General features: G+C 42.1%; 1 protein-coding gene and 1 long non-coding RNA gene across 22 annotated transcripts in view; one reads left to right on the top strand and one right to left on the bottom strand.

Annotated features, from left to right (window-relative positions):
* GADL1 (glutamate decarboxylase like 1) overlaps window positions 1–19356 on the top strand; it is a 647456-nt gene that overhangs the window by 599462 nt on the left and 28638 nt on the right. The window contains exon 19 of one of the 21 annotated variants that reach the window (XR_014064521.1): window positions 10099–10208. The exons of the other annotated variants lie outside the window; for them this stretch is intronic. The gene's annotated coding sequence lies outside the window, so the exon portion shown is untranslated. The remainder of the gene's footprint in view (window positions 1–10098; window positions 10209–19356) is intronic. 21 annotated transcript variants of the gene reach the window in all.
* Window positions 682–9908, bottom strand: LOC145520520 (uncharacterized). Its single transcript, XR_014064539.1, has 3 exons — window positions 9844–9908; window positions 6813–7185; window positions 682–840 (listed from the first exon to the last, which is right to left on the bottom strand). It is a non-coding gene; the product is annotated as an uncharacterized LOC145520520 (long non-coding RNA).

Here is a 19356-nt window from a genome sequence, read left to right as displayed (position 1 = left end):
AGACCTGGGTGCAGTCCCTGGGTTGACAAGATCCCCTGGAGAAGGAAACAGCAACCCACTCCAGTATTCTTGCCTGGTGAATTCCATGGACAGACGAGCCTGGTGGGCTACAGTCCATGCGGTCACAAAGAGTAGGACATGAGTGAGCGACTAACATATATATATATATTGGTTTCTTGAAGAAATTTCTCAAAAGTCACTTGTTGCTAAAAAAATAAGCAGGGCTAGATTAAGATAATGATGGGTAATATACCATTTGGGGCTTCCCAGGTGGTGCAGTGTGAAGAATCTGCCTGCCAGTTCAAAAGATGAAAGAGACATGGGTTTACTCCCTGGAGAAGGAAGATCCCTGGAGAAGGAAATGGCAACTCACTCCAGTGTTCTCACCTGGGAAATCCCATGGACAGAGAAGCCTGGCAGGTTACAGTCCATGGAGTCACAAAGAGTCGGGTATGACTGAGCAACTGAGCACACACACAAATATGCCATTTGTCAGACAGCAGGAGAGTTCAAGGAGGAAGCAGGACAGCCACCCAGAATTCTGGCTGCTTCGCTTCCCTTCTGATTAGAGACAGACCAAGGGTAAGACGGAACATCACTGTCTCCCCAGGGGCCACTGATCCAGGCTGGGAGACCTGATGGAGGCTTTTTTCTTCACCTGAACTGGACAACTCAGCAACATGAGAAACATGAATATGGCATTTATTTCCATTTAGAATAGCTAGACTCAGTTATCCTAGAAACGGTGATGCCCCAGATGGCACATGGAGAGCGTAACTTCTGAGCAACAGCTAGAAATGACAAAGCAAGCTTCCGATCCAGAAAGTGAAGTCAGGTTTTCTGAAAGTCAGAAGAAGATGAATGAAGATTTGTTAGAAACTATTGATAGTTAATCACAGTCAAAGTAATACTGGGGTTCCCCGGTGGTGCTAGTGGTAAAGAACCCACCTGTCAATGCAGGAGATGCAGGTTCAATCCCTGGGCTGGGAACAGCCCCTGAAGAAGGGCACAGCAACCCACAACAGCATTCATGCCTGGGAAATCTTAGGGACAGAGGATCCTGGTGGCCTACAGTCCATGGGGTCACAAAGAGTCGGACACATCTGAAGTGACTTTGCACACACACATGCACATACCACAGGGTGGGGTGTGGGGCTTGTTGTTTGCTTTATTTCTTCCTCTTGAAGTTCAGAGGAGTCACATGACATTTATTCAATGCCCGGAGCATGTAGATGCAATGTATGAGGGGCGTGACTTTGAAATGCAGAGCTGAGAAGTTATGAATAGTTGAATGAATGAATAAGTAAGTAAATAAAGAACACAGCTTTATATAGGAGAATTCAAAATGTAATAGTTGAATTATATTCAACGTTCCTCCCTAGTTGAAAATTCTCACACCCACCTCTCATTATTGAACAATCTTCTATTTATTTGGCAGTTTTTTGTGTGCAGCCCACTGTGAAAAAGGTGCTGTTGGTACTCATTTTCTGCCAATAAAAGCAATTGAGTTCTAGAAATTTTTTAAACGTTTTGATAGCTAAGGCCTCAGACACGTGTACTGTTCAACTGAAAACGTGGCGGTTGATAGATGGGTGTTTGAAAATCTGGTACCCTAGCCTCATTCTTCCCAAGCCCTTCAGTGTGACCTCCCAGATGGGACCTCTGGCCGGTTGGGCTGGTTGGGGTGACTCCTGAGGTGTTCCTTCCAGTCCTACCATGATCCGTGGGAAGGTGCTAAGGGAGCCTCGCCCTTCTATCCCAGGAGGTGGACGGGTAACTCGCTGCAGCTGGTCTTGGCTGGAGTACACGCAGGTCATCCTGTTTGGCTTTTGCCCTCACTTTAAAAATCACACCAGCATCATTTCTGACACACTTGAGAGTCCAAAAGAATTGAATCAGAATTGGGCTTGGGATTTTCTCTCTGTTCCTGCACTTCCTCAGATCCTTCACTAGATGGTGTTCCATGTCAATCCATACTCTCTACATGGTTGCTTTGGTCCAGGAAATCGGGGGAAACACACCGCCATCCCTCTGTAACCGACCGCGGTCCCTCCCTGTGGCTTCAAGAATGGCTGGACCTTTCCCCGCTGGCCAGTGAGTAGGTGTGCAGGGGTGCGTATTGTTGAGCTGTTTTACAGGCCATGCTCTTCAGTATCTGTGCGGGGAGGGGGCTTCTGACAGGAAGCCTTTCTGAGTGATTGGCAGGAAGCTTTGCTAGACCCGTCAGCGGCAGTCCCTTGACTCTTGCTGGTGCTGGAAATCACAAACAATTCATCCTAACTCCCTGGTGAAGATGGCCAGTTCAAACCGCAGGCCGCTGTCACGACAGGAACTGCAACCCAGGGGTGGGGAGTGAGGTAGATGAGTAATGAATAGAAATATTTACAGAAGGTGATAGATCCCAGAAGTATACACTCTTGTGCCCACATACGTAAATCTTGGATCCGTGTTTCTTAGCACTGTGTCTAGGGTCTTTATTTCAAAGGAAGTGATGAATTACTGTTTTTCTTAAATACTGAAAAATTCACTTGATTCACAAAAGATGTTGGAGACCATCTTTCAAAAACAAACTGGATTTTAGGATGCTCTAAAAACAACAGTCCAATGAGATGTATGAATAGATACGAACTTGTCCTACTTAGTTCCACAGTTCCTCACTCCTTCCTGCCCTGGCTGCTTGATTATTCTGATAGCTAAACATACCGTCACTTTGACAGCTGTATATGCAGTTGATTCATTATTGTCAGTAGCCAAGGAGACTGAATTTTTTCATAACCACGTTTGAGTCTGGAGGCAGCTTCATGAAAAAAAAAAAAAAAAAAAAACCTTTAGACAAGCCAGCGGGTTGGGTCTGAAATCCCTGGGAGGGAACAGTGGCCTGGTTCCACTTGAGATGACTCTGCTGGCACCTTAGACAGAGCAGAGCCCAATTCTGTTGGACTGGTCTGAGGATATGCTTCGTGTACAAGGCTTAGTGCAGGCCAATGGTGATGAAAATTATCTGAGCAACAAAGAGAACCATGCCATCGTATACAACTGCTGTGGTTTCCCAAGGGACCAAGAGGGCCTGCGAGGATGAAGGATGGGAGTTCCTGTTCTCGACTGTGTTCGTTCATGAAGGATCTTTGGGTGCTCTTCTGTTTCGTAACGCTCAAACTCACGCTAGCTCATCTCTGCTCTCCTTCATAGCCAGCCTAAATGCTCAAAGACAACACTGAATCCATAGCAAATTACTTTTTTACATGTGATCTATGTACAAGCATTCAAATGGCAATTTTAAGTGACGGTTATTTTAATAATTTTTTTCTTGCATCCCCAAATTATATTTCATTTTTATTTGTTGATGTTCCTGATTGTGAGATGCCCAGTGGCCTAGAGAACAGTACAAAGGAGGAAGAGAAAGATGGTTCTCACAGAAATGTTAGCCCACCTGTCACCCTGCTGCCCAGCGGGACGGGCCCCAGTACCACTCTTTACATCGCCGTGAACACGCTAACGGGGATGCCTGTTTGCCTCTCTCCTGATCTTCATGTGCCTTCAGTAAGGAGGTTCCCGTCCTTGACTTCACCTCAGAATCATAGGGCAGTTATGGTAAAAATCAGATTTCCAGGCTCAATTTCTTACAGAATGAAGGTTCAGGAGGTTCAGTGGGTGGTACCCTAACATTTGTATTTTTATCAACCATCTCCAGACGATTCAGAGGCATGGTGTGCAAATTCCAGAAATACTAGACACGGTGCTTTGGGGCCTCGTGTAAATGCAACGGTCTTCACCCACCACTACTCTTGAACTATGTTGATGTCAGGATTAAACAAATATTATCCTCCACATGTTTTCTAAAACACACAACCATACCGTCACCTCAGAGCAATTTCACTACTTTAAAAATCTCCTCTACCCTGTGAATAAGTAGAAGCTTCCTTAAGTTTATCTGCAGAATTTATAGGAGAATCTTTCTCCCTCCCTCTGTACACTATGCCGGGAGGCAGGCATTCAGACCTGCCTCGTGTCTTCTGAGGGAACAGTGACAGATAAGGTGCGAGTCAGATCATCCATTTCTGAGACAGAAAAGACACTGTGTGGTTGCTAATGATGTCGGTCATTAGTTTGGCAGCAGAAGACATGAGAAGGATGGAGGGGAGGGGATTTTTTAATTCAGGGACACAGTGAATCCAGAGGAAGTACGGGAAGATAAATTTAAAATGCTAAATCAGGCCAAAAAATGTATCAGAAAACTAAATATATTTTTCTCTGGCGGCATTTACATTTACAGGGAGAAAAAAGTTGGTTCAGTTATCTCAACAATTGTCTCTGTGGTCCATGTGCCAAAGATGGTGGATATAGGAGGTGCAGTCCTAAGCACATCTGATGCGCATGGTTTATGTTAGAAGACAGAAGTGTCAGAACATAGAGCAACAGAGTCTTGAGATTCACTGTCTTTTAAAAGAAAGCTTGACTTCCCAGTCTGAGTTCAATAAGTCACAAAACTGACTTCTGTGTACCTGAGCAGATGGCACTGAGATCTTGTTTTCTATCCCTTGTCCATGCAGGACAAGCTCTAATGCAAGGCTTCGGGAATTTCTTAACTTTGCTGTAGAACACAGAATTATAATCTCTTGTTCAATATACACCCCTGAATTGAAAATAAAGCACTTCCATGTCAGGGCAATATAATTAAGAATCTAATTAATGGACATGTAAATCATGGCAGATATTAATATTTATTCCCAGTTACCCTGTTTGTCTTATCAAATCAACTGTTTAGCGAATGTTGATCTAAAGGATTCTCTGCTTCATCGCATTACTGTCTGACCTCACGTGTTAACTCACGTGTGTTAAATAGATCTTCACTGAGAATCTACCCTGAGTCTGCAGAGCAGGACAAAGATGGATGCAGGGAGTGAAATTCACTGAGTGCTTACTCATTGACACTATATTTATCTTAATTAATTCCTCCAAAACCTTATGAAGTGGCTTCTATTATTTCTGTGGCAAAACTGAGGAATTACCCATGTCCTTCCATGGCCACTGGGTAGTTTTTAATGTTAAAACACTATAAACGTGTTTGTAAGACTTTAGGCTTCTTGGTTGTGTGTTTTTTAAGTTTTCTTATGCTATAGCAGTGTCAGCCCACAGACCAAATCCAGCCCATTGTTTGTTCTTATAAATTCAGTTTTATTGGAACACAACCACGGTCTTGTGTTCTTTCTTATCTACAGTTGCTTTCGCTTACAGCCTGAGTAGTTGCAGCAGAATTTACATGGCCTTCAAAGCCTAAGGTATTTACTGTCTGGTCCTTTACAGAAAAACCTAGCCAACCCTTGTGGTACAGGTCAATGCTGTTTCTGTATGACTAAACTACTTTCAGGGTGGCAGATACTCATCAAGTAATAGTTCAGAGTTGTTGTGTTTTTTAATGTTACTATTTCATCTTAACCTAGATAACCCTAATATAGGTCCTCAGTGAATCTTGTTGTTCTTTTTAGTCACTCAGTCGTGTCTGACTCTTTAAGGCTCCATGGACTGCCAGGCTGCTCTGTCTGTGGGATTCTCCAGGCAGGAAGACTGGAGTGGGTTGCCATTCCTTTCTCCAGGGGACCTTCCAGACCTAGGGATCAAACCCACATTTCTTGCATTGGGAGGTGGGTTCTTTACCACCAAGCCACCAGGGAATCACCGAATAATCGTTTTGAATCTTCAGACTGTGGCCTTGATTCTGCCTGTGGAAATCTAAGTGTGTGGTGTCCTCAGAGCCTGAGGGCTTTAGTCTCCCCTGTATAATGAGAGGAAAATCAGTTACAGCCAAACTTCCAGACTGGGCACACGGGTGGCTCAGTGGTAAAGAATCCACCTGCCAATGCAAGAGCCGCAGGAGATGCAGGTTTGATTCCCGGGTTGGGAAGATCCCCTGGAGAAGGAAATGGCAACTTGTTCCAGTGTTATGGACAGAGGAGCCTGGTGGGCTACAGTCCATGGGGTCGCAAAGAGTGGGATATGACTGAGCATGCATACACGCATGCACAAACTTCCAGACAAAGAGGAATTACCTGGATTTTTCTAAAATGGTACTCAGGGACTCCCCTGGTGGTCCAGTAGTTAAAAACCCACCTTGCAATGCAGGGGCCATGGGTTCATCAGTGGTTTGCGAACTAAGATCCCACATGCCCTGGAGCAACTAAGACCCCACACAGCCAAATAAATAAATGTTTAAAAAATAAAGTTAAAATAAAGTGGGACTAGCTTTATTTTGTGAGTCCTAGATCTAAGCTTCTACACCTTAGTTTGAATCACATTCATTAGATTTCACGCACTAATACAGAGCAAAGGAGCTCCCCCACCCCCAATCTCAAGTCTGTTCCTTGATCACATTTCACGGTCTGCTGAGGGTTAGTCGTTGCTCTGCTCTGCTGCAGGGCCCTCATCCTCGCAGCCTGACTGAAGGAGGACCCCATCTGGGATATGCCATCCTCATAGCAAAGGGAAAGGAAAGAGCTGACAGAAACGCACAAGGACTCTTAAAGGTTCAGCGAGCACTTGGCCATGTGCCAATGGGAGGATGTTACATATTCCTGCTGCATAGAGGCCCCGGAGGCTACCAGGCAAGGGCAGAGACACACAGCAGGAAGGGCCTTTGGATAACTGAGGACAATAATAGAATCTCCCGCAGGCCAAAAGGATCCATCCCCCATCCACCACTAGAGGACCCCCAACCTCCTAAGTGTCCTGTAGATAACCGGGGTGGGTTGTGAAGTCTCCAAGTTCAGGGTAGGTTATTGTCTGTGTCCTGTTCTAACCCCCCAGCCCTACCTCACCTTCCACACCACATGTTCCTGTTTTTCTTTCTGGGGCGAGTCCCTGTGACTCGAGAGACAATCCATGGTGAGGTTAAGCAGGTCCCGTCGGCCGCTCCTGACTCACTTCCATCAGCGGGTGGGCGCCATTCTGAGCACTGCAGTCATTTCAGGTCTCTGCTTTCCGTCTGTCAGGGTCACGGCAGAGAAAGTCAGATCACCTAGGAAGATACCTTGCGGTATAAGTTTCCAAGTCCTTTTTAAAGAAAGGTGACCGCTTTGTGAGCTTGAAGATGAAAGTTGCCTGTTAAATGCAGGTATTTCTGGCTAGTTCACCTCAAGGTCCGGGAAGCAGAAGAAGATATTAAAGATCCTTCCCCAAACTAGGTCAGAACTGCAGTAAAAGATGAGAGGCTGATTTCAGGAAGCCGCACAATAATCCACTCACACAAGTTGACCAACTTAATTTATACAGTGTTTTTGGACTCCCTGAAATGGTTCAAGGAGATGGATTAGTCATCCACATGGCTGACGGTCCATTTTCTGTGCTCCTCTCCGCCTTACTCCATTATTTCCAAAGCTAAGCCAAAGCAGGTTTGAAAAAGCAATTTCATCATTTTATATCTATTGCTGAACAAGTAAATCAAGAAAAGTAGTCCAAAAGTATTTCTCCCACTTAAAATGCTAACACATCCTTAGAAATTGAAAAATGAAATACACATGTTGACTGACCTTCAAAATTAATATTAGGAATTTTGTATTAACAGATACACACTACTATACATAAAATAAATGAGAAGGACCTACTGTATAGCACAGGAAGCTGTACTCAATATCTTATAATAACCAAAATGGAAAAAAATCTGAAAAATATTTATATGTATATGCATGTGTATGTAACTGAATCACTGCTGTTCAAACATGGCAACACAACTTTGAACAAATACAACATTGTAAATTAACTATACTTCAATTAAAAAAAATAAGGTTTAGAGGTTATCTCATGGTTATATCATTTTGTTTGCTTATATGATATATTAGATTAATATGTATAAAACACAAAAGTCTTCCCATTAAACTGAGGAACAAATGAGGTGCATCTGCCCATGCTGCGGTGCATTAATGTTGTTTAATGAGCACTCCCAGTTTAATGGTCAGAAGAAAGCATGGGTTTTAAAATATTTAAAAGGAGACGATCCAAATACATTTATTTTAGACTGTATAACTAGAAACCTGTAAGATCCAAGGGCAGCAAATAAAAAAACCTTTAGAAATTTTTCATAGTAGATCAAAGTTGAATACCTAAAAACAGTTTCCTTACTTACAGAGTGAGAAATTAGGAGCTTGAAAATTGAAACTTATATCACAAGGCAGATTTTTAGTCAAAATAATTTCATGACCACAATAGCAAAAAATACTTGAAAAATAAATAAGAGTTAAATGAAGTATAGTACCTTCAGAAGATAACTATAAAACTTGGAGGACCAAAAATATACCCTTTATGTTCTAGGAACAATTTCTGTTTTATAAATTATTTCAAGTGTGGCAGCTTTAAACAGCCTTTTTATTATGCTCCCAGATTTTGTGGGTAGGAATTTGGACAGCACAAAGCAAATGGTATCACAAGACCAAGGGTGATGCAATGGCTGGGTCTGGAATATTCTGGAAGCATCTCACACTTGTGTCTGATGGTTGGCCCTGGTTGGGAACCCCATCTGGGGCTTTCAACCAGGGCACCTGCTTGAGACCTCCCCAGGGGGCTGGGATTCAGCACAGCTTGGGGGCCCAGGACAGTTGGACCTCAAAAGGTCCCTGAGAACCAGCTGGACTCTGCCCCACTCTCCTGACCTCACCTGGAGGCCACATCAGCATCCACCGCTTTCTACTGCTCACTAACCTGCCACAGATCCTCTCCAGTTCAGGAAATCTCTGAGAACAGTGCCAAAGAATTTGCAGCCATATTTTAAAAATCACCTCATAAAGAAACACCATAATTTTAGATTAGAAGATCAATTTTCCCTAACTAATATATAGGCCTGATATAATTCTAATCATATCAATGGAAGGTTTTTTTTTTAATCCTCTTTGTATCCCTTCTTTTTTAATTGAAATATACTTAGTTTATAGTGTTGTATTAGTTTTAGGTGTACAACAAAGTGGTTAGCTATATATATATTTTTTTTTTTCAGTTTTCCATTTTGGTTATTACTAGATATTAAATATAGTCCCCTATGCTATTTAGTAGGTATTTGTTGTTGATTTTATAAATAGTAGTATATATCTGTTACTGCTAAACTCCTTATTTATCCATCCTCCACTTTCCCCTTTGGTAACCATAAGTTTGATTTTTATGTCTGTGAATTTCTTCCGTTTTGTCAATAAAATCATTTATCAATTTTTTAGATTCCACATATAAGTGATATGTGGTATTTGTCTTTCTTAGTATGATCATCTCTAGGTCCATCTGAAATAGAGCAGGACCCTGTGGGTCCTTGACCCCGTGTCTTCTGCCTGCCTTTTGTCTGGGTAAAAACCTTAGCCAAACAATAAATATAATCAGAGAAGTGAGAAAATGCAGAAAAAAAGGAAAACAGTCCAACAAGACTAAGTAGTAACAGTTTAGTCAGTAAGCAAAGTCGAGGCTTTAGTTCCTTGTCAAGGGCTACAGATAATATTCTGAGCCATGTCCTGGGAGCTCTCTTATGGAGACCAAGACACCCACCAGGAGGGAGACGTTAACTGCATGATGAGCAGACTACAGTCATGGCCTAAGATGCTGCAATTCCGATAATTGGCCTCAAGGAAATGGTAACAAACCAAACCTGGAACTAAAGACTAAATGGCCTTAAAACAATCAGGATGACGTTGGTCAGATCACTGATGACCAATTTCAAGATGACCGTCAGAGCTGACTGTGCTGTTTCCCGCATGTAGCCCCCTCCTTTAAAAGTTCTTGCCCTCTGATCGGTGGGTGGAGGAGGGGATTGGCCTCTGGACAGAGGTCCATGTTCTTCCCTCAGCCCAAGTTGCTGGCCTCTTAAATAAAGCAAACTTTCCTTTCCACCAACCGTTTCTTTATTGGCTTTGGAGCCAGGAGCACCTGGACCCACTTTCACTAACGGCTATTGGCGCCCACGTGGGGCTGCGCTCTCGCGATATCTGGCTCCTCGGGGTTTTTCCGCAGCGAGGCCGCCGCCATGATGATGCACCGGGAAGGCTCCAAGGAGCCGCTGCTCGTGGCTCGCTGGCCCCTCTGAGAGAGATTTGGGGGGCCGTTCCTAGCAGCTGCCTATACCATTTGTTTCAGGGACCCTCCCTGTTTCTCCCCTGCTCGGCACTGACTCCCAGCTATGCTTTTCCTTGATGGAACAGAAAAGACGCCTCTGGACAAGCCGACGAGCTCCAAGACAGTCTATGGTGTGTACCCTTCTAACTTCTTTTGAGCGCGAAGAGCTGTTTGGGTGTTTTGCCAATTAGTTCTGATGGCGTGTCTGCCATTGAGGACCCTTTGTGAACACTGAGGGTCTTTTGGGTGTTTTGCCAGCTGGTTCTGACGTGTATCTGGCGTCAAGGCCCGTTGTGTTGGGAAGTGTTTGTTTGGGACTGTATTGGTCATCCTTGTTGAAGGGTTTGTGACAGTTCTATCTTCTGGTTTGTGGGTGTGTATGCCATTTGTGTGATTGGTATTGTTGCCTTTTGTAAAATGGGAAATTTAGGTTCAATTCATTAGAAAAATTTTAGCCATGATATTATGATTAAAGAAAAATGTAATTTTTTAACAATATATGACAACAGTATTTTCTAGATTCCAGGAAAAAATGGTGAAGATGAAACTCTTGAAATTCCAGAACTGATTCTTCTTGCATATGCAGTTAGAGAAAGCTAGCTTTATAAAATACTGTTGTCAGAATTCTGACTGGTTGTACTAAGCTGGTACAAGACTGGAGTTTTATTTTCTTTCTTTTACTGGTCCCCAGGTAATGTTCTCCCTGTTAAGAAAACAAAATTTTCCTGGAATATTGAGCTGCTTTTGATAACAAATTGCAAGTTTCTTTCTCTAGCTAACTTTGAGCATTCCGAAAGGCTCCTGGGCCTCTCAGAAGGAAATATTTAAGTAGCTAGGATTATCTGGCGTACTAAGTTATATGGAAGACACTTAATAACTTTCAGATCACACTGCCAAACTAGTAAGAAATCTAAAGGATTCTAATGGAAAAGTTGTTTTGCTTCAAACCGTATTTTTGACCTTAATGTTAGAATGGAAAAAAACTGTCTAGCAACGTTATCAGAATATACTTACTTATGATATGTTACTGGTGGCTTTAAGTTCACTGCCAAAAGCACATGTACAACGCTTATGTGACAATATGGTATAAGTGCTAAAAGTATGGCCCAAGAAATGTTTCTCCATCAACATACCTCTCTGTCCTTGTTTGTTGTGTCTGATTAGTTTTCCCCCAACATGGATAACTAGGCAGATAGATAAACAAAATGTAGACCTAACATGAAGAGACATAAATGGACCCACAGCAGGCAACTGAGCTACTCTGGCGATGATGGAAAATGTATTGATTATCAATGCTTTCTATGGAAAGATTTGCAATTAAAAGGGGGAAATGATGGAAGACATTTTCACATATTGAGGTATGGGAAAGTCATTCTGGCTTATACATGGTTTAATTTGAACTTTTAATATATCTCCCATATCTGCTTCATCCATTTATCTGTTGATGGCCGTTTCGGTTGCTTCCATATCTTGGCTGTTGTGAGTAGTGCTTCTATGAACATTGCATGCATATATCTTTTTGAATTAGAGTTTTCATCTTTTCTAGATATATGCCTAGAAGTGGGACTGTTGGATCATATAGTAATTTTATTTTGAGATTTTATTTTCTTTAAGGGGAAACTCTGTACTGTTCTCCATAGTAGATGCACCAATTAAGATTCTGACCAACAGTGTAGGAGGGTTAAAGGGTCTTTTTAAACTTGTTTCTATCTAGATATCTATTATCTAAAGGAACAGATGGATAATAATACATAAGAACATTTTGAGAAGGATGAATATTATAAGAGGAGGCTCTTTGCAAGCAGTTTAATACTTCATAGATGACAGTGAATAAAAGCACTTGATTATTCTAAGAATAGACATATCAATCTTATAGAATTGAAAACTCAGACTGAAGTAATCCAAGTTTTCCAAGTAGGAATGTAGCAATCATGCGTGTTCCCAGTATGTGCTGGGGAAAGGAGGGCTTATTCCATCAGTGGTACTGACGTTGCTGGTTAAATGTGAGAGTGTGGGGAGTGCGTCTCCAATTTACACAGGGTGCAAATGCTCAGATGGATTCAAAGTTTTTAAGGGTCAGAATCAAATCAGAAAAAAACCCAGATTTTTTTTTTAATCTTAGTGTGGATCAGGCTTTCTAACAGAAGTATTAGAAAACTATATATATATAGTTGACAGGTCTGATTATATAAATATTAAAACTGTACTTGAAATAGCCAAAAACAAAATTAAAAGCAGATGAATCACTTGCAACATGTAAAACCCTTGCATACTGTCCTTACCAACAAAGAGTTCTTCCAAATCAAAAAGAAAAGATGACCACCCCAAATGGGCAAAGAACATGAATGAGCATTTTTTAAAAGGAGGACATTGGAGTAGCCAGCAGCTGAATTGAAACCCTGGGGCACTTGTGGGGGAGTAGGAGCCCAGGAATGGGGTGGTGATCACCTGCCGAGGCAGCAGAGCCCGCCGACGGGAAGTTGATGCGGCTTTGTTCCCTGGCTGTAAGTGGGACATACTTGAAGTTCAGTTATGTCAGATGGCCACTGATTACTTGTCATTATTAAACTTGAATGTGACTTGATGACGTATGGCTTATTCTTAACTCTTAAACAAAAGAAATTCGGTTTTAGCAAAGAGACATGTTTCTCTGTGACTTTTCTTAGCTTCCCCAACCCAGTTCGGAATGTCAGACCCTAGGTTCCACTCTCTGCCCTTAGACTCTGCTTCTAGGGACCATTCCTTGGCCAACATCTTGAGGGCTATTTTGCAGGTATCCCAAAATAATAGATCTTAAATTAGTAATAATAAACATGTGTGTGCATGCTCAGTCATGTCAGACTCTTGAAATCACTTGAACTGTAGCCCACCAGATTCCTCTGTCCGTGGGATGTCCCAAGCAAGAATACTGGAGTGGGTTGCCATTTCCTCCTCCAGGGGCTCTTCCCGACCCAGGGATTGAACCCATGTCTCCTGTGTTTCCTGCACTGGCAGGCTAATTCTTTACCACTGAGCCACCTGGGATTCCCCAATAATAAACACATTCCAATCAGATTTAAAGTTGGTCTTTTTAAGCAGCAGATGTCTTTCTGTCTAATTCTTACATAGAACCCAAACATGTAGTGAGATAGGTGAAGTGGAAGGTTGAGGCCACAAAAGTCCCTGTCTGCTTTGCCTCCTCCTTGCCGCTTGTGGCAGCCCCCTGGAACACAACTGGACCATGACTTCAAGGAAAAAGTGTTGCCAAAATCTGGCCTCTGTACACCAGTGCCAGATTAAATCTTGGAGACAGAGTTTGGGGTGAAGTAGAAGGAAATAGCTTTATTGCTTTGCCAGGCAAAGGGGGACACAGCAGGCTCATGCCCTCAGGGCTGCATGTCCCACCCTGGAGGGAGTAGTAGGAGTTTTATAGGAATGGGTCAAAGAGCAGGGGCTTATCAGCTTGCAGACATTTTTGTGATTGGTTGGTGCTGAGGTAATTGGGAGTCCGCATCATCAACCTTCTGGTTCCAACCAGTCTAAGGTCTTATGTGCCTCTTATGTGCTTTTGGTCAGCAGTTTTCATCTGGTGGAAGTCTGCTTCCTGTAACAACAACTTAAGAATATGTGTGAAGTCTTTAAAAAAAAATCTTTCAGGGAATTTTGTGATTCTGCTATGTGGTGGATTTATAGTCTAAATCGTTACCAATTCCCCAGCCCAATAGCTATTCTTTGTTCCTGCATCTTCACATTCCCCAGTCCTTAATTCTTGAGTCAGCCTTTTACTTCAAAAGACAAGGGGGCTTGTATGTGGTTTCAAAAGCAACTTCTAATTTTAAGCACTGGGTTCAGTAGTGTTGAGTGAGCTCCGTAAGGTAGAATGTATAATCACGTTTGTTACGTTTGTCAATTTGCTCAAAATGTGCAAACCTAAAGCGTTTTGTTACCTAAGTGTATATCAAAACATCATGTCAGACACTTAGAAATACATACCATTCTTATTTCTCAAATTAACCTCATAAAGCTGGAAAAAATGAGATTAAGCTGAAGCATTAAAAAAGAATCTTAGGCAAACAACCAAACACTGTTTTGTTTTGGGTTTTTTTTTCCATTTACTTGACTGACCCATCAGTCTAGTCACCTGTTCTGACTCAAAGCAAGGTCAGTAACTTGCAGGAGAATCTGAAAGGACCAAGAGGTGTCACGACCAAGTGTAGAAGGTGTTCCTAGAGCCCACATGGCTCCTGACCAGCCTCTCTCAGCGGGGCATCATAGGCATTCGGGGCCACATGCTTCTTCCTTGGGTCAGTTGAGTCTGAGCTTCAAGAAGCATTTGGCACCCTTGACCTCAGACATCAAGTGCAGGAAGCACACAGCCGTCATTGCAATGAGCCAGAATCCTTGCACTCCTCTCCAAATATTTGCCCCCGAGAGGTGATGTCAGCCCTGGCTGAGCATTCCCACAGATCTTGCCACTCTAAGGAACAATGTAGTGATCTCCCAGTGTGGGCTGGTGTTTGGAGCTGGCCCACAGCAATTACCGAGGAGCTGTGAGCTCAGGTGTGACACCTCTGAGCATTAAGGCTTAGCTTTATAGAGGGTGTAAAACGTTTATTGTGTCCATCCTTCAGTTAAAGCTTTCAGTTCAGTTTGGTTTCTTTTTATGACTGTTCACTTGGGCTGCCTTGAATATATGACTGACATTAAGTTTATTGAAGATGCCTTCCTGGTCATTTCTGCGTTGTAAACACCACATGTGAAGCTAACTGTGCTCCTCACTCTTGCTGGAGGTCTGAGCTCTCCAGTTCTGTGGCTCTGCTCATCTGTGTTGGAGGCATATGGACAGGGCAGTGCTTTTATGGAAGCACTTTTTAATGTTGTGCTGATTTTGAGATACACTCCAGAGGAGCATAAGGGTAAAAATCCATGCTGGTAAAAAGGTATGCCGCGAGCGTGGCTGGTTCCTCCATGTCTGCCAAGCTGGAATGACCTCTTAGATGTAAATGATTTCATGGCCTTTAGACCATCAAGTTTACGTAATGTAGGCTTGGGAGGCACACCAGTGCCACCCACCTCTATATGATGGTAGCAGGCAGGGCATCAGGGGAAATGAGTGAAGGCAGAGGAGCAGGAGAATTGATGAGGTAAGGAATGGCAGGGAATATACGGTGAGAGGCAAATTGATCTTTTAAGCAGTCAGTGCCAAGAGTTTCATTGTTTCCTGGGCCATAATTAAGTGTTTTGAACACTTTTTCATGTTTAACAGTTAACAGAAAAGTTGGCTCACAACTTCTTTTGAAGGTCACTTGTTTATTGTGAAATTGACATAAGCAGTTCATTCCCAATCTCACATCCTTCCTTTCTCAAAATTGCTTTTCCTGTCCAATACCTCACCACACCCTGTGTCTCCAGCATCCTAGTTAAAGGACTGCCATTGTCCAAGTTCCCAGACTTGCATCACGTTAGCAAGAACTTGGGGAGAAGGAAATGGCAACCCACTCTAGTACTCTTGCCTGGAAGATCCCATGAACGGAGGGACCTGGTAGGCTGCAGTCCATGGGGTCGCAAAGAATCGGACACGACTGAGTGACTTCACTTTCACTTTTCACTTTCATGCATTGGAGAAGGAATTGGCAACCCACTCCAGTGTTCTTGCCTGGAAAATCCCAGGGACGGAGGAGCCTGGTGGGCTGCTGTCTGTGGGGTCGCACAGAGTCAGACACGACTGAAGCGACTTAGCAGCAGCAGCAGTAAGAACTTGATTGCCTGGTCAGTAAACAGACTGACCACCAACCTACTCTGTCGAGATTCAAATTAAGTTGCTGTGGACTGGGGTCTGGGTCCAGGCGCCCTGTATCATCAGGCACATTTGGGAAGCACCTAACACAGTATTTTGATCATCCTTTGGTGAAAATGTATGTGGCAGGATAACACAGAGACACTAAAGTTTGGACAGAGCTCATGAATATGAATGACCTTTTCATGTGTCCAAAAAAGAAGTAACTTCTTTACTTAGAAAATGCTTTGGTAATTTGCAAAATTGTACAACACAGAAATTTCCAGCATACAATGGGAACCCATTCCCATCCACAAAATGTTTCAATGAAAACTTCTCTCCCCACCACCAGACTGCCAAGATAATCAACAACTGCTTTACATTTTAAAGGAAAAAAAGAGTTTACTTTGTTATTTTCTGTCTGGTTTGAAAAAAACCTAGAATATATGTAGAAGATTAATATAGAAGCAGCATGCATGAGGTGTAAGATTTAATTTCTAAAACTGCTAACTCACAGAATTATTTAATACAGTTTAGATGCTTTGGGGAGAAAGAATAAATTACAAATCATGTTTTCACAACACTTTCAAATTATCGTGTCTTGAGAGAGAATGAAATGGAGTAGTAAAAGGCCAGGTGTGACTGTAAATCAATTAAAAGCAAATTTGTTTTAAGAAATTAATAATACAAGTTCATATTGAGTGCCTAGCAGATGCCAATTCTATGCTTGGTTTTTTATGTATATTATTTCATTTAGTCCACGTAACAGTCCTACAAGGATTATCGCTCTTCATAGGAGAAAACTGTACGTCTGAGAGGAATTAAATGCTCGTTCAGAGTCTCGTGGGATCTCGGGAGTTGGATCCCTGGTCCATAAACTAGTCTCTCGGTCTGTTTATGGTTAGTTTAAACCATACAACTTAACATCTAGACTCAGACACTTTTAAAAGTGAAAAGGAGTGCTGTTGATATTTACAGGTAGAAAACACTGGGTGTTTGGCCACTGTAATGTGGATAGAGCTAGTTTATTTAGTCATCAGGCAACTTAAGCGTGGGGATGGGACATAGAAATTGAATGAGGGCGTTGAAAAATACTTGCTAGCTTCTAAAGATGGCTCCAGCATACAAAAGAAAAACTGCAAATTCAAACATAATGAAAGATCATGCTAACTCAGTCACAACTCAGCTGAAATCCTCTATAATTTTACGTGAATTCTAGTCAATCAGTATAGCGGTATTGTTACTAAAGTCTGTATGCCTGCCATGCAGTGAGGCTAAATGAACCAAAACATCGGAGTTTGGAGCAGAGAAAAGATTGATCGCAGGGCCACGTAAGGTGATGGATGGCTTGTGCCCAAAGAAAGCCCAGACTCCCCAAAGGGTGTCAGCAAGCACTTTTAAAGGCAAACCCGGGAGAAGGGGTCTGGTTAGCTGTTACAGACTTCTGGAATCCTTCATTCCTGCAGCTGTCACATAGGGCAGGTCACGATGCTCCTGTAAACCTCCAACGAAACACATGTTATTCTCTGTTCTGTATATGAACGGATTCTTAAAGTTCAGAATCTTGAGAATGGGCTCTCCTGTATGTCTCAGGCTAGAGGCAACGTTGTGTAACAGAAGGTGCAGAGTCACTGTGACTAAGCACCAGCAATAGAGCCCAAAGGTCAAAGCGAAAGGGACAGATGTAACGTAAAGGCAGATTTGTTCTTCCCTGTTACAGTCCATTTGATCTTATGTGCTGTAGAGCCTCCAGAAAGCCTCGGGCCACAGTTTCCAATAGTCTCCACTGTCCACCATGAAGAAAAGCTTCAAGTGCCACCATGTCCAAAATGCCCTTACCCTTTGCACATAACAGTGGTCAGAGTGACTTTTCATTTTCAGACCTACAGAGAATGTAAGTGGTTTGCATTGGGACAAGCAACTAGTGGTAGAACTAGAAAGAAACATCCCGATTCAGGCTCCATTTCCTTTCCAGATTTTGTTCTCTGGACTCTTTTTTTTTTTTTTTTCAGTCTTAATATCTTTTTATTGAAGTATAGTTGATTTACAATGCTATGTTATTAATTTCTGCTATACAGCAAAGTGATTCAGTTATATGTATATATTATATGCGCACATACATATATATCCTTTTTATATTCATTTCCATTATGGCTTATCATAGAATATTATATATAGTTCTCTGTGCTATGCAGCAGGACCTTGTTTTATAGCCATTCTGCATATAAAAACTTAAATCTACTAACCTCAGCCTCCCACTCCATCCTTCCCCAACCCCTCCCCCTTGGCAACCACAAGTCTGTTCTCTCTGTCTATGATGCTGTTTCTGTTTCATAAGTAAGTTCATTTGTGTCATATTTTAGATGCCACATGTAAGTGATATCATATGGTATTTGTCTTTCTCTTTCTGACTTCACTTACTATCATAATCTCTATTTGCATCCATGTTGCTGCAATGGCATTATTTCATTCTTTTTTATGACTGAGTGGTATTCCATTGTATATATGTACCTCATCTTTATCCATTCATCTACTGATGGACATTTAGGTTGTTTCCATGTCTTGGCTATTGTGAATAGTTCTGCTCTGAACATAGGAGTGTGTGGATCATTTTAAATTAAAATTTTGTCTGCATATGTGCCCAAGAGTGAGATTGTGGATCATATGGTAGTTCTAGTTTTAGTTTCTTAAGAAATCTCCATACTGTTCTTCACAATTGGCTGTACCAATTTACATTCCCACCAGATGTGTAGGAGGGTTCCCTTTTCTCCACACCTTCTCCAGCATTTATTGTTTGTAAACTTTGTGATGATGGCCATTCTGACCCTTGTGAGATGGTACCTCATTGTGGGTTTTATTTGTATTTCTAGACTCTTCTTGAGTGAAAATATTAATCTCCATCACAGACTGCTTGTTCACAGCATTAAGCACTTCACCTACAATATCACACTCCATATTTTATCAATCCTAGGAAAAGGTCTGTACTATTATTATCATCTCCTGCCTAGAGGTAAGGATACTGGGGCACCAGGAACTGAAGTTATTGGCCTCATCTCACATATCTGTGTGCTCTCTCTTAATTAATTAATTTATTCATTCATTTCTAAATTTACAAGCTTTAGGTAAACTTCACCTTTTAAGGTGTGCAGTTCTGTGAGTTTTGACAACTATATAGCATTATTTCCTGGGAAGGATTTACATTAGCTTCTGAGGGATATAAAGAAAAATAAAGTGAAGACCCAGCTTTGAACAGAGTTTATAGACCAGTGATCATGTATCCAGCACTATAGTATCATGGTTTTCCACCTTTGAGTCAGAAACGCTCTTAGAAATGTGGAAGTGCATTAATGTTCTGGCAGGTACCGGTTTTTTCCTTGATGGGTGTCGGGGGGGGAGGTGGAAACTCCCTTTGTGATCAGCCATAAACAAGATTTCTGCAGTTTAGGGCTGTGAGCTCAGAACAGTTTTATAGACAAAAGCGAACTATGTTAGGAGGGCAAATGCCTATGCTATATAGAATATCA

This window comes from Giraffa tippelskirchi, chromosome 9, assembly GCF_054371585.1.
Source record: "Giraffa tippelskirchi isolate mGirTip1 chromosome 9, T2T-mGirTip1v1.2.pri, whole genome shotgun sequence".
Taxonomy (NCBI): domain Eukaryota; kingdom Metazoa; phylum Chordata; class Mammalia; order Artiodactyla; family Giraffidae; genus Giraffa; species Giraffa tippelskirchi.
The sequence above is the reverse complement of the archived record's forward strand: the minus strand, read 5'-3'. Positions and strand labels throughout refer to the sequence as shown.